The sequence below is a fragment of the Myodes glareolus genome, chromosome 10 (assembly GCF_982192425.1).
Source record: "Myodes glareolus chromosome 10, mMyoGla1.1, whole genome shotgun sequence".
In the NCBI taxonomy this organism is placed as follows: Eukaryota; Metazoa; Chordata; class Mammalia; order Rodentia; family Cricetidae; genus Myodes; species Myodes glareolus.
Window position 1 is genome coordinate 24622476 of NC_142035.1, and position 13738 is coordinate 24636213.

Genomic DNA, 13738 nt, shown 5'->3' on the forward strand with positions numbered 1-13738 from the left:
GCATGTATGGCTGTGCACCATGTGTGTGCCTGGTACTAGCGGAAGTCAGAAGAGGGAGCGGGATCCGTAGGAACTGGAGAAATGGATGCTGTGAGCCACCATGTGGGTGCTGGGAACGGAACCCTGGTACACTGCAAGAGCACTAAGTGCTTTGTTTGTTTGTTTTTTGAAACAGGATTTCCCTGTGTAGCCCAGGCTGTCCTGGTACACCAGGGTAGCCTTGAACTCAGAGATCCACCTGCCTCTGCCTCCCAAGCGCTGGGACTAAAGGTGTGCGCCACCACTTGGCATACTAAGTGCTCTTAATCACTAAGCCATCTCTCCAGCCTCAGATTATAATCATCAATTTTAATTTAATATTTCCAAAACCCTTTTCATTACAACATATATTAATATAAAGGATTAATGACAATCTTTCTTGTATTACATCTTCAATGCTGGCAGTGTGTTTTACATGTATCACGTAACATATCTATCCTCACAGAAGATCCCAGTAGACACTGAAAATGTAGAACTAAAGACACCACCCGAGCCCAGCACTGCCGCTGTGACACATCCCTGGGGGACGGCTCTCCCCGTCTCAGCACTTCAAGGTTTCCTAAGTGAGGATAAGCACAGTAACTCAGTGTCCACATTGGACGCTTTACAGTGACACTGTTGCCACTGCCACCAGAGCCTCCACATGGCAAGTTCTGCTTCCTCCCGACTGCTGTGCACATTACTGTTTTCAGTTCATACAGTCACCTTGCAGGGCTAGATGTTGATTCATGCTTTCCAGATGTGGAAACTGAGGGTCAGAGAGGAGATAACTTGTCCAAAATAACATGGCTGCTGAGATATGGCCACGTCCGAATTTGAACCGTCTGCCTGATTTCAAAGCCCATGTGCCTTTTTTTCTGCACCTTGCTTTGAACCTAGAAATCCTCAGCCATGCTTTGCAATCCTTACTTGCATGGATATGGTGTTTGAAACCAACCCAGATGCATGCAGGAGCTCTTGGTGGCATAAATGGAAGTTCTTGGGAGTGCTGTGCCATCGGGAGAAACAGGTCACAGTGACCTGGAGAGTCGTGTGGCAGGAAGAATTTTTTAAAGCAGAACTCTCAGGAAAACCTGGTCCAGAGGCTGTCAGTCTGAGACCCTTGGCTTACTGCAATACATTACTTCCAACTTGCCCTCCCCTCCTGTCTTTCCATGTGTTTTGAATGACTAGTGGAAATCTGTATGAGTCACTAGAGCTTATTAGTGTGTAGATTCTGCCTAGGCATGGAGACACACACCTGTATTCACGGCTCTTGGGAGGTGGGGGCAAGAGGATAGGAGTTCAAGGTTGTACTTGCTACTCAGCAAGTTGGAAACCAGCCTGGACCACGTGAGACCCATCTCAAAAACAAAACAAAATGAAACAAAACAAACAAACAAAAAACTAGACAAATGGGTACAATACAAATTCTGATCGAGGGATATGGAGTGGGTCCAAGGGTCTGGCTGTCCTACAGTCCCCCACACTGTGGGTGCTGTGCTGTGAGTCCCAGCCTGAGTGCTGAGGGAGCGGCGAGAGGCAGGTTCAAGCATTGCTATCCTGGGCAGCTCTGGGGTAGCGGAGGTGCCTTCTGTCTGACTCCCCAGTGCTCTCAGCAGTAGCTCACTGCACACTCAGAGCAGACCACCTGGAGGAGCTTCGTATTGGGCTTACTCTGAAGATGAACAACTCAAGACTGGGGGGAGGCCGACCTTTGCCAGGCAGGTTCAGACTAGCAGATGGTGGGGAACCCTGCCATTCTTACTTCTCCAGTTGCCCCTCCTGTGTCTGTCTGTCTGTCTGAGGGCTCCCACCGCCAGTGCCTGCTTTACCACTCTGCAGCAGGCCTAAGTTTTAGCGATTAACATGCCTCTTGGGCAGCATCAACCCAGCACTGAGAGATACCGTCATGAGCAGCTCCCAGCGCTTGGAGGAGACACCCCTCCATACACTCTGTGTGCTGATTGCTAGGACTGGGCTCCAGGACTGGGCTCCAGGACTGGGCTCCGGGTGCCCATTGTGGACACTGTCTCCCTCATGCCTCAGCCATTGCGTCCTGGGACCACTTCCCATTTAAACCATTGCACTCAAATCCTCGCCTTGGGGTTTATTATCCGGGAAACCCAAATTAAAATTGACCGCTGGTCAGTAGGTTGAGAGGCAGTATACGTGGTTGCAAGGGACAAGGGCTTTGGAAGCAGCATGCCCAGACTTGAGGCCTGACCTATTGGTGATGTAGCCATCTGTGCCTCATCTGTCAAGGAGGCGTTGTGATGATCCACGCCTCGTGGTGTCTGAAGGGATTAAGTGATACATGTAAAGTGAGCATTCAATAACCATTGCTCTTATTTCCAGTAGAACAAACGCAGGAGGAAGCTGGTTGAAAGAAATAAGTGTGCCCTGTGTTTAGCCTGCCCTTCTCCCCAGCCAGCCTTGGCCTCCTGCCCTGACATCCCCCCCTCCGCTGTTGGGGGTGGCTGGCTCCACCGCTGACTGGCTCTGCTCTCTAAGAATAGGCTTCCCTCGCAGATGGCATCTCTCTGGATCTTGCCAGAGCATCTGGTGCCTCCAACTGCACACTCCAGGGAGGAAGGCGGGGTGGTCCCCACAGAGAGGAGCAGAACCTGTCTTTAGCAGCTTTGGGAAGAGCCCAGCTTCACTCCTTTCTAGCCGATCCTCCATTTTTATGATCTGTATGTAAGGATTGCCAAAGGGCCATTGGCTTACAGAGAGGAGCTACTGCCGTTCCTGAATGTGACTTCCAGAAACAGCATAGGAGATTAATTTGTGATTACTGCCTGCTACATTTGTATGGAGTCTTTTGACCTGCAAGACTTAAAAAAATTATCTTATTACTTCATTAACTTTCACCCTTTGGGGGGGGGTCTTAGTTTCGTTTTCTAAAGACAGGGCATCATGTAGCCCGGGCTAGCCTCAAACTCAGTATTCAGCTGACGCTGGCCTTGAATTCCTGACCCTTCTGCTTCCGCCTCCTGAATGCTGGGATTGCGAGTTTGTATCACCATGACAGTCTCCCTCTGTAGCCCAGGCTGACCTGCAGCTCACTGGGTAGCCTAAGTTAGGCATGGTGGTATATTCCTGTACCTTCCTGTAATACTCACTTTTCGAAGGCAGGGACCAGCACTACATGAGAGGGTAGTGCTTTCTCAAAAAGCGCCCCTCCTTAGTATAATACTCAGAGGTGGTGCACTCATTTGATCCCAGCACTTGGGAGGCAGTGGCAGGCCCGGGAGTTTGGAAACCAACCCGATCTGCATAGTAAGTTCCAGGCCAGGCAGGACCCTGTCTCAGACAAAACAAACCACCAAGCTGTATAATGGGGAAAGTCAGACTCTCTCCTATACCTAAGCTCAGTCCTGGCTCAGTGGTTGAAAGCACTGGCTGCTCTTCCAGAGGACCCAGGTTGATTCCCAGCACCTACATGACAGCACACAACTGTTATATCAATTCCAGGGCATGCAACACCCTCTTCTGGCCTTCTCGGGTACTATGTGCACATGGTGTACAAGCATAAAAGCAGGCATACTATCCCTACATATAAAACACATACCCATTCATATAAGATAAAGATTTTTCTTCTACCACTGACCATACTTGTGTCTGTGGGCCATGTTGTCCCAGAGGCCATGTTGATGTCCTTGACCTGTGCCGCCACTAAGGACTAATATGTCGATGTCTGTGGGCTCTACAACCACAGAAGACCACGCTGAGGTCTGTGGCCGTGTTAACTACGGAGACTATGTGGGTGGCCATGGTCCATGCTGTTGCAAGAAACCACGTGGAAGTCCATGATTCGTTCTCCCAGCGACCAGAAAGGGCAAGGACGCCACTTCTGCAGTGGTATCGATGGCTGCTGACTCACAGTTGAGAAAGAGAGACATAGAAGGCTTCTGTGCCATCCTTTTCTCCCCACTCCCATTCCCTCCCCTCCCCCAAATAAACAGCCTAGCCAGAAAGCCATTCAAAAGAACAATGAAAAATTGTAATAAGGGGCTGGGTGGCGGCGGCGTATGCCTTTAATCCCAGCACTCAGGAAGCAGAGGCAGGCAGATCTCTGTGAGTTTGAGGCCACCCTGGTCTGCAAAGTGAGTTCCAGGACAGCCAGGGCTGTTACACAGAGAAACCCTGTCTTGGAAAACTAAAAAAACCAAAATTATGATAAGGATGCTGACGTGTAGGTCTCCATAGTTGATGACGTCTGTCAGGGGTTTGGGTGGGGAAGGACTCAGTTTTTGTTTTTGTTTTTTGGGGGGTTTTGTTTGTTTGTTTCTTGAGACAAGGTTCTCTGTGTAACAGTCCTGGCTGTTCTGGAACTTACTTTGTAGGTGAGGTTGGCCTGGAACTCACGGAGATCTGCCTGCCTCTGCTGGTATTAAAGGGGTACGCCACCACACCCTGCAAGGAGTCAGTTTTCTTTAAGGGTCTGGCCATTAGGGATTTGACTCCACTGCGTATATAAGCCACACAAATTGGGTTTGTTTTATTTTCTTATTCTTTTTTTTGGGGGGGGGGTCCCCAAGGAGGAGTGGGCCTCAGAGGACTAGGAAGTGAGCGTGGCCAGGGTGCATGATGTGAAATTCCCAAATAATCAATAAAATGTTGGAAACACAGATATTTTTTTATAAATCTTATTTATTATTCTGTATATGCACATGCCTAAAATTAAAATGATTTTTTAAGTGATTATTTCAGCCCCTCATTTTACCCACCTGGCTCCACTTTCCCAGCACCTTGGGCAGGTCCTTGCTACAATGAGTAACAATGAACCACCACAGACACTCTGGACCTTCCAGAGACGGCTCCCAAATCCAGGCCTTCAGACTTCCTAGTGAAGGGGGAGGGTGGCGTTAATTTGGGACCCTTCTGCTCCTCCACTCCCAGATTAGAGATCATTAAGCAAGCCCGTGTGAGAACAACAATTTGCAGACTGGATGCCAAGAAACTGCCCATGTTTGATGCTTTCCACTCAAGCCTTCCACATCCAGCCCAGGAGGGATCTTGGCAACAGCCTCTCTCTTCACGTTGTTCCCTTTACCGCTCTGTGAGTGCGCTTAGTTTATAAGCAGCAGGCTTTGAACCCTCCGTTCTCTAAACTAGAACGCGGTGTTCTGCCTCTGAGAACGACATGACAAGCTGTGGCTTCAGATCATCCTTTGGCTTTGACAAATTAGATCGTATTTATAAAAAGAAAAGCGTTTTCCCCCTTCCCTTGTCTTGTTTCAGATTCCTAGGGGGGAAATGTCTTACTTCAGCCTTGAAGGGCATTTTAGAGCAAGGGTTCTGACCTTAAGCAGAGGCAGCAGAGGCCAGACACGCCCAGGAGAGGACAAAGGAAAGCTGAGCTCTCTGTTGAATGTCGGACTAGAAATCTTAACACAGGGCACGGGGTCCTGGCTGGGTTTTTTTGTTTTTTGTTTTTTGTTTTTGTTTTTGTTTTTTCTTTCACCAGAGACTCTGCTCAAGAGCTCCCGTGGAAGTGACTTAAGACAGCAAGCCGGCAGAACTGCATGCCAGTTTTGGCGTGAATGTCACAATTTTTTCTTCTCTTTACTTTTCCAGGCTTCTCCCTGTGGGCTGGGTGTCAGCTGAGAGTCAGGACCAGGGCCAGGCCACATCAGCTCTGTAGATGCTTCTTTTGGAGTGCCTTTGTTTATGTCATGAATTCCTCTGGCATCCACTGGGAGCCTGTCAGCCCCTCTCACGGTGTTGTTTCCAAAGGCCATGCAGTCAAGTTCATAGAGCCAGGCTTGACAGAGGAGGCCGATCTCAATACAAACAAACAAACCAAAACAACAAAACCTAAGATCTAATGGAATATCCTAAAACTATGACTTCAAAGATATATTAAACTCAAGCACTATCTTAGAAGAAGCATGCAAGCATGGCCCACGAAGGCAGAGATGTGAGAGCCTTTGTCTGTGTATGCAGTGCTGGGTTTGTACCTGTATAAACCCTCGTATCTGTTAGACAAGCAGTCTACCAACTGAGCTATATCCAGCCCTGGAAGGACTGTAATTTCTGTCGCCCATGTGATTTCAGCATTCAGGAGGCAAAGTAAGGTGAATCATGTGTTCACAATCATCCTCTGCTTCATGCAGTGAATTTGAAGTCAGTGTCTTAGATTTTTATTTCAGTGATAAAACACCACGAACAAAAGCAACTTGGGGAGGGAAGTGTTCATTTCATCTTCTGACTACTCAGATCCTACCCAGTCGCTGAGGAAGTCAGGCAGGAGTTAAAGGCAGAAACTGAAGGGGAAGCCATGAAGGAACGCTGCCCTGGTGGCTCCCCCGGGCTTGTTCCCTACTAGCTTGCTCAGTTTGTTATCTTATATTCCCAGGACCGCCTGTCCAAGGATGGCACTGGCCCCTCCCAGGTCAGTCATTAATCAAGACGTACCCTATGGACACGCCCACAGACCAATCTGATGGAGGCATTTTCTCAAGACATGCCCTGTGGACATGCCCACAGATCAATCTGATGGAGGCATTTTCTCAATTGAGCTTTATCTTCTCAGAAACTCAAGTTCATGTCAAGTTGACAAAAAAAAAAAAAACCCTAACCAGAATATTCAGTCTGGCCTACATATGACCATCTCAAAAACCAAGGGGCTTAGTGTTAAGAGCTTGTACTGCTCTTGCAGAGGCTGAGTTCAATTCCGAGCACCTACACCTGATGCCATGAGCACCCACACTCATAGACACACCTTACCCCAGATATACACAAAATTTAAAATAAAGTATTTTGAAGGATGGGTATCATGCATGCATACACCTTTAATACCAGCATTGGGGATGGGCAGTAAGTTGTGAATTCAAGGCCACCTTGGTCTGCATAGTGAGTTCCAGGACAGCCAGGATTCTATAGAGAGACCCTGTCTCAAAAACAAAAACAAGGAAGGGCTGGAGAGATGGCTCAGTGGTTAAGAGCATTGCCTGCTCTTCCAAAGGTCCTGAGTTCAATTCCCAGCAACCACATGGGCTCACAACCATCTGTAATGAAGTCTGGTTCCCTCTTCTGGCCTGCAGGCATACACACAGACAGAATATTGTATATACAATAAATAAATAAATATTTTTTAAAAATTCTCTTTTGGGCTAAGGATGCAGCTCAGTGGTACAGAATTTGTCACCTGCCTAACCAGTTGTAAGTTGAGACTGTTTCTCAGCTGCCCAGACCCGAATAATCACACAGAAACTGTATTAATTACAACACTGTTCAGCCATTGACTCATGCATATTCCTAGCTAGCTCTTACATCTTAAATTAACCCATTTCTATTCATCTGTGTATCACCACAAGGCTGTTACCAATAAGGTTCTGTTCTCATGTCTGTCTCCTTCGGCAGCTACATGGCATCTTCTTTGTTCCACTTACTCTCTTTCTATATCTCTGTTTGGGTTTCCTGCCTGGCTTTGCTCTGCTAAGCCATTGGCCTAAACAGCTTTACTTATTAACCAATGGTAATAAAACATATTCACAGCATACAGAGGGGAATCCCACATTGAGTTGTGACTTATGGATATATATTCCTTTTATTGTTTTAGTTTATTATCATTGTTGTTGATATTTTGAAATAAGCTCTCACTATATAAACCTAATTTATTTTAATTAATTGATCTAAAACTTTGTTAGACCAGACTGTCTCTGCATTCAGACATCCTTCTGCTTCGGCCTCCCAAGTGCTGGGTTATAGTCAAACACAATATAACCCTCTTCTTCCTCCTGCTGCTCCTCCTTTACATTAAATTAAAAAGTCTAGCTGGTTTCTGTCATACACATAATCTCAGGGTTCAAGACTAAAGAGATGGCTCAGCTTCTAGGGCATGTATTGCTCTTGCAGAGGACCCAAGTTCAGTTCCCAGCACCCACATCAGGTGATTCCCAAGGACCTCTAACTCCAGCTCCAGAGGATCTGATGCTTTGATTTCTATGACTACCTGTATTTACATGTGCGTACCACCCAACACATATACACATAGCTGAAAATAACGGATGATCAGTCATGGAGGCCGTGGCCCATATCTTTAGGAAGGTAGAGCTCTGCGAATTCGAGACCAGCCAGGACTACACAGCAAGTTCCAGTCCAGCCAAAGTTACATAAAAAGACACCACCTCAAAAAGTACAAATACAAAACCAAACAGGGGCAGTGGTGGCGCATGCCTTTTGTCCCAGCACTCAGGGAAGCAGAGGCAGGTGAATCTCTGTGACTTTGAGGACAGCCTGGTCTACAGAGCAGGTTCCAGGACAGTCAGAGCTACAAAGAGAAACCCTATCTCAAAAAACAAAACAGAAACAAAAAAGAAAAACAAAACAAAAGAAGCAAAGAAAATGTATATGTAATCCCAGGACCTCTGGGTGAGGCTGGAAGATCACAAATTTGAAGCTGGAGCATCAGTAGCAAGAGCCTATCTTTTTTTCTCTTCTTTTCTTTTCTTTTCTTTGGATTTTATTTTTGTTTTTGTTTTTGTTTTGAGACAGAATTTCTCTGTGTAACAGCCCCAGCTGTCCTGGAACTCACGCGGTAGATCAGGCTGGCCTCGAGCTCACAGAGATCCACCTGCCTCTGCCCCCCAAGTGCTGGGATTAAAGGTGTGTGTCACCACTGTCCAGCGCAAGATTCTATCTCAAAACACAAAAACAACCAATAAACTAAAAAACTAACAAAAGAGGGGTTGGAGAGATGGCTCAGAGGTTAAGAGCACTGCCTGCTCTTCCAAAGGTCCTGAGTTCAATTCCCAGCAACCACATGGTGGCTCACAACCATCTGTAATGAGGTCTGGTGCCCTCTTCTGGCCTTCGGGCATACATGCAGACAGAATATTGTATACATAATAAATAAATAAATATTTAAAAAAAAAAACTAACAAAAGAAAGAAAAAAACCCAGGCATGGTGGTATGTCCTTGTAACCCCAACACTCAGGAGGCAGAGCCCACATGCTTGAGGCCAGCCTGGAGGACATATTGAGTTACAGGCCTGGACTACACAGGGAAACCCTTGCTTAGCACAACAAAAATCCAAACCAAAACTGAAAACTTTCTGTGACTTACAGGCACAATGAGCCTGGCCATCAACCTGGACACCCGCAGTGGGCACGTGACACGCCTAGGGAAAGCACCGGGCCTGAGCCAGGGAATACCAGTGTGGTGTGAGTTACCTTTGGCAAAGACTTTTCTGCCTTCATGGGAAGAACAGAGCACAGGAGCTCAGGGTGCCAGCCAGGAGCCCTGTGGTACAGGGTGGACGCCCTAGTGAAGGAAGAGCAGGTGGATCTGGGGTGTCCTTGGAGAAGGGCACAGAAGGGTGAGAGAGATGAGGGGGCCGTGAATAGCCCTCATGTCTCTCTGCTTTGGAGTTTATCTCTGGCCAAGAGAGAGGCCCTGGACCTAGTGCCCCTCCCCTGTTCCTCTTCAATCCTCCCCTGCCCTTCATGGCCCTTCTGAGGCCAGCCGCCTACCAGACCCCTGGCATGCCAGGCTTCGCAGCTGGCCCTGATTGTCATTGCTCCCCAGGGAGTCATGGGAACACACTCCCCCTGCCCTCTTCACCCCCCTCTTCCCAGACAAGGCCAGACCCTAACAATGCCCCCTCAGCCAGCCAGTGGCCTGGACACAATGCCCCTGTTTCGGTTCATTGCCAGCCCCAGGAGCCCTGCTGGGTTTCCTGGCCTGTTTGGCATATATATAACTCTGGCTTCCAGAGGAGATTTTTTTTTTTTATTTAAAAATAGTGTGTGGGCGGGTATGGGGGGGGGCTGGATGGCTCTGGCTTTTCCAGTGAATATCTTAGTATATTCTAAAACGTCTTTCTTTCCCGGCGCTTTGCCCTTTCCACTCTCCTCCATAGCTGCAGCTGTCCTTCACCTGTCAACCTGGGCCCCAACACAGGTGTCAACTACAAAAAGAAAGAAAAACGGTTGCTCCATGGTGGCCAGCATCTGCTGACGCTGAAGACCATGGTGGTAAACTGAGGGCTGACGACATGGCAAGGGCTGGGGCCTGCACATGTGTGTCCAAGGGATGGAAACCAGAGTTCTGCAGAGAGCGAGCTTGGCTTCTCCCACTGATATCACTCCCAGCCCCACCAGGCATGTGCTGTAGACGGTAGCTCACCACCTCTAAGAAGCCGCTCAGCACCTGAGATACATGAGCATTCTGTTCCCTAACAAGGAAAAAGGGGCTGGGGTCTAGCTGAGTACCAGCACTGCCTAGCATCCAGCGTGCACAGGGCCTCCGATTCTCAGCACCAGAAAAGAGAGGAGGGGGAGGGTGGGAGTATTAGAGAGAGTGGGAGAGAGAAAGGAGGAGACATAAAGAATTTCAGAGATGTTAAAATATGAAAAAGTTTCAGGACCCAGGTATGGTGTGCATACCTACAATCTTAGCATTTAGAAGCTGGGAGACTAGCGAATCAGGAGTTCGAGGTCATGCTCAGTTACATGACATCCCTTGTCTCTTTCCTCCCTGCCCCCAGAAAAGGTCCAGGATCAGTGGAATAGGGGATTGTCTCCGTAGCACACTCCATTGTCCTCCAAACGTATCTCCCCTCCCTGTCTCTGGGCCTGTCTGTGACTCACAGGGCTATTTTGAACAGCTCTCCTGTTCTCCAGGTGAGCAAGAGTAGTTTTTTCTTTCTAATCTCAAAATGAAATCTCAAAATGAAAAGGTAGAGAAACTGCCTCACTCTCCATCGAGTGTGTGTGTGTGTGTGTGTGTGTGTGTGTGTGTGTGTGTGTGCGTGCGTGCGTGCCTATATGTGCTTGCGTGTGTGTGCGTGCACACACATGCACACATGAGTGCATGTTTGAGTAAGGGTCTCATACAGCCCATGTTGGTCTTGAATTCACCATGCAGCTCATATTGTTCTTGACCTCCTGACTTTCCTGCCTCTGTCTCTCAAGAACTGAGATTGTAGGTGTGCACCCTCTTGCACACATCTATTGAGAGTGTCTCATTCCTATTTTATACATCTATATCTATATATCTATATCTCTATCTGTTTTTTAGAAAGGGCCTCACTATGTAGCCTTGTTGGCCTGGAACCTGCTATGTAGACAAAGCTGGCCTTGAATCTGTAGAGATCCTTCTGCCATTACATCCAAAGAAAATACATTTTTAACATTTATTTCTGTGGGGAGTGTGTGTATGTGGGTGAACATTTTCTTTTCCTTCCTTGACATGAATTCTAGGGCCCTTCTGCTGACGGAACTCCAGTCCTCAGGACTGTTGGCAGGCCGGCTCACTGTCCTTTTATTACTTTTAAAGGTTTTTAAGATTTATTTATTTTATTTTATGTGTATGAATATTTTGATACCCTGTCTTAAATTTTTTATTTTATTTGTGTGTGTGTGTGTGTGTGTGTGTGCGTGCACGCGTGAGTGTATATGTGTGAAGGTGCCCATAGATGCTGGATCCCTGGAGCTGGAGTTATGGAAGATTGTGAGCAGACCTAAGTGGGTGCTGAGAACCAAGTTCGAGTCCTCTGGAAGAGTAGTACAAACTCGTTTTGTTTGGTTTGGTTTTTCCAGACAGGGTTACTCTGTGCAGTCCTGGCTGTCCTGGAACTCCTCTGTAGACCAGGCTGGCCTCGAACTCAGAGATCCACCTATCTCTGCCTCAGAGTGTTGGGATTAAAGGCCAAGCCACCACCACCTGGCTTCATCTCCATACTAAATAGCAGCTGACATTGCATTGAGTGCTCTTGGCACATTAGGTACTGCTCTAAGCACCCGGCAGCTCATTCACTATAGCAACAGCCCTCGCTATCAGACAAACATTATTATTATCATGATTTTATTACTCCCATTTACAGATGAAGAATCAGAGCCATTGGCTCTAAGAATCTCCTGCCTCATCAATGTGCCCTGGTTAGGGCAAGCATGAAGTCACTCTGTATGGTTTGCTCTCTCCTGGGAGAGGCCTGATCCCTCAGACCTTTACCCCACTGAGCATATGGGCTGACTGATGGCCAGAGCTGCACAGGGACCCCAGCAATATCTACCTTCCCTATACTCCCACATCTGTATCTCATCCCTCATGGCCTGCCAAGGGAGCAGTTGTGCTGGAACCAATCAGTTCCGTGCAGTATCTTATCAATAGTGTTGTGACATTTACTCTGTGCCCCACCTGGAACATCAGCGCAAGTATGGTCAGAGTAAGGGAGCAAGGCAAGCCAGGAAGTGCATATGGGGGTGGGGGTGGGGGGCGGGACATGACGGTGTCACAGGAACTGATCGGTGCCTAGATGGCCGGCCTGGTTAGTATTGTCAGCTATGACAGGTTTTGTTTTTGTTTCACTTTGAGACAGGGGTGAGTGTAGCCCATGCTAGCCCTGAACTTGCTGTGTAGTCAAGGGTATCTTCACACTTGTGATCCTTCTGCCTCCATCTCCCTAGTGCTGGGATTACAGGTGTGCACCACCACAAGTTTTAAGCCGAGCTGGAGATGGATCCCAGGCCTTTGTGCGTGCTACGCAAGCAGTCTCAGGCACGGGGTTACAGCCCCAGACTCTATGGCTGGTTTTGTCAGGAAGCCAGGCGCTTGCAGTTCCACAGTAAGTCATTCTGTAGACCAGTTTGAAGAATCTCCTTGCCATGTTCTCTTCATCTGACCCTGACACCCATCTCAGAACAGTTACCCCACATTCCAGGGCTGGGGAACACACAGCCCTTCCAGAAGTACCTCACTGTGCCTTGTCACCCAGCCAGGATGAGGGCTCTGAATGCTTGCCTTTGTATGAGACCACCTCTCCAGCGGGCAGGGGGCCTACTCAACCAGAGCTGGCATGGTGACAGACCATCTCTAGGGACAGTAAACTGCCAGTCAGTGTAGCATCCTGGGATCACTCAAGGGGAAGGAGGAACCGCAGATGCAGAACTCCTCCGTGCCTTCTGCCAGGACTCAACAATGGACGTCTCTGTGCCCCTTACTAACATGGAGTCCCCATAGAGACATTTCTCCTAATTATGTATTCCCTGTATTGATGGGACACTCGTGTTTAGAATTTTTCTTTCAAGCTAAGAATGTATATGTACGGGGGGTTGGTGTGGAATAAATAGCTTTCAATTATCTCCGTCACTTGTCAAACTTCTTAATGAGCATATTGTGCTGGTCCATGGAAGCCATCCGATTCCTCAGCCTTGCCCTGGCTGCAGGCTCCAAGTGTCTCGGCTGCGGCTGCGTGGCCTGTGACTCCCCAGACCCGACAATGGCAAACACACACTAGGTGTTCAGTAGACACCGTGGCACGGAAGAGAGCGTCTCAAGGGAAATGAGAGGCGTGGACTGAGAGAGGTCTAGCCTCTGCTGCATGACTCTGCATCTGTTTTGTTTGTTTTTTGCTTTTCGAGACAGGTTTCGAGACAGGGTTTCTCCGTGTAGCCCTGGCTGTCTTGGAACTCACTCTGTAGACCAGGCTGGCCGTGAACCCAGAGATCCATCTGCCTCTGCTCTGGAGTGCTGGGATTAAAGGTGTGCGCCACCACTGCCCGGCCCGTTCTGCATCTCAGAAAGGACCAAAGACAAGATGGCTCCAGGTCCATGGCACAGGGCCAGGAGCTATTACCTCCACGGACTCCTTTAGAGAGGAAGTTGGCGTAGATGGTGGGAAGTGTAGGTACTAACCAAGCCAGAGTCCATCCTAATACCCTCTGAAAAGCACACATTATATCCTGACCTTGGTTCCTGGGACGTTAA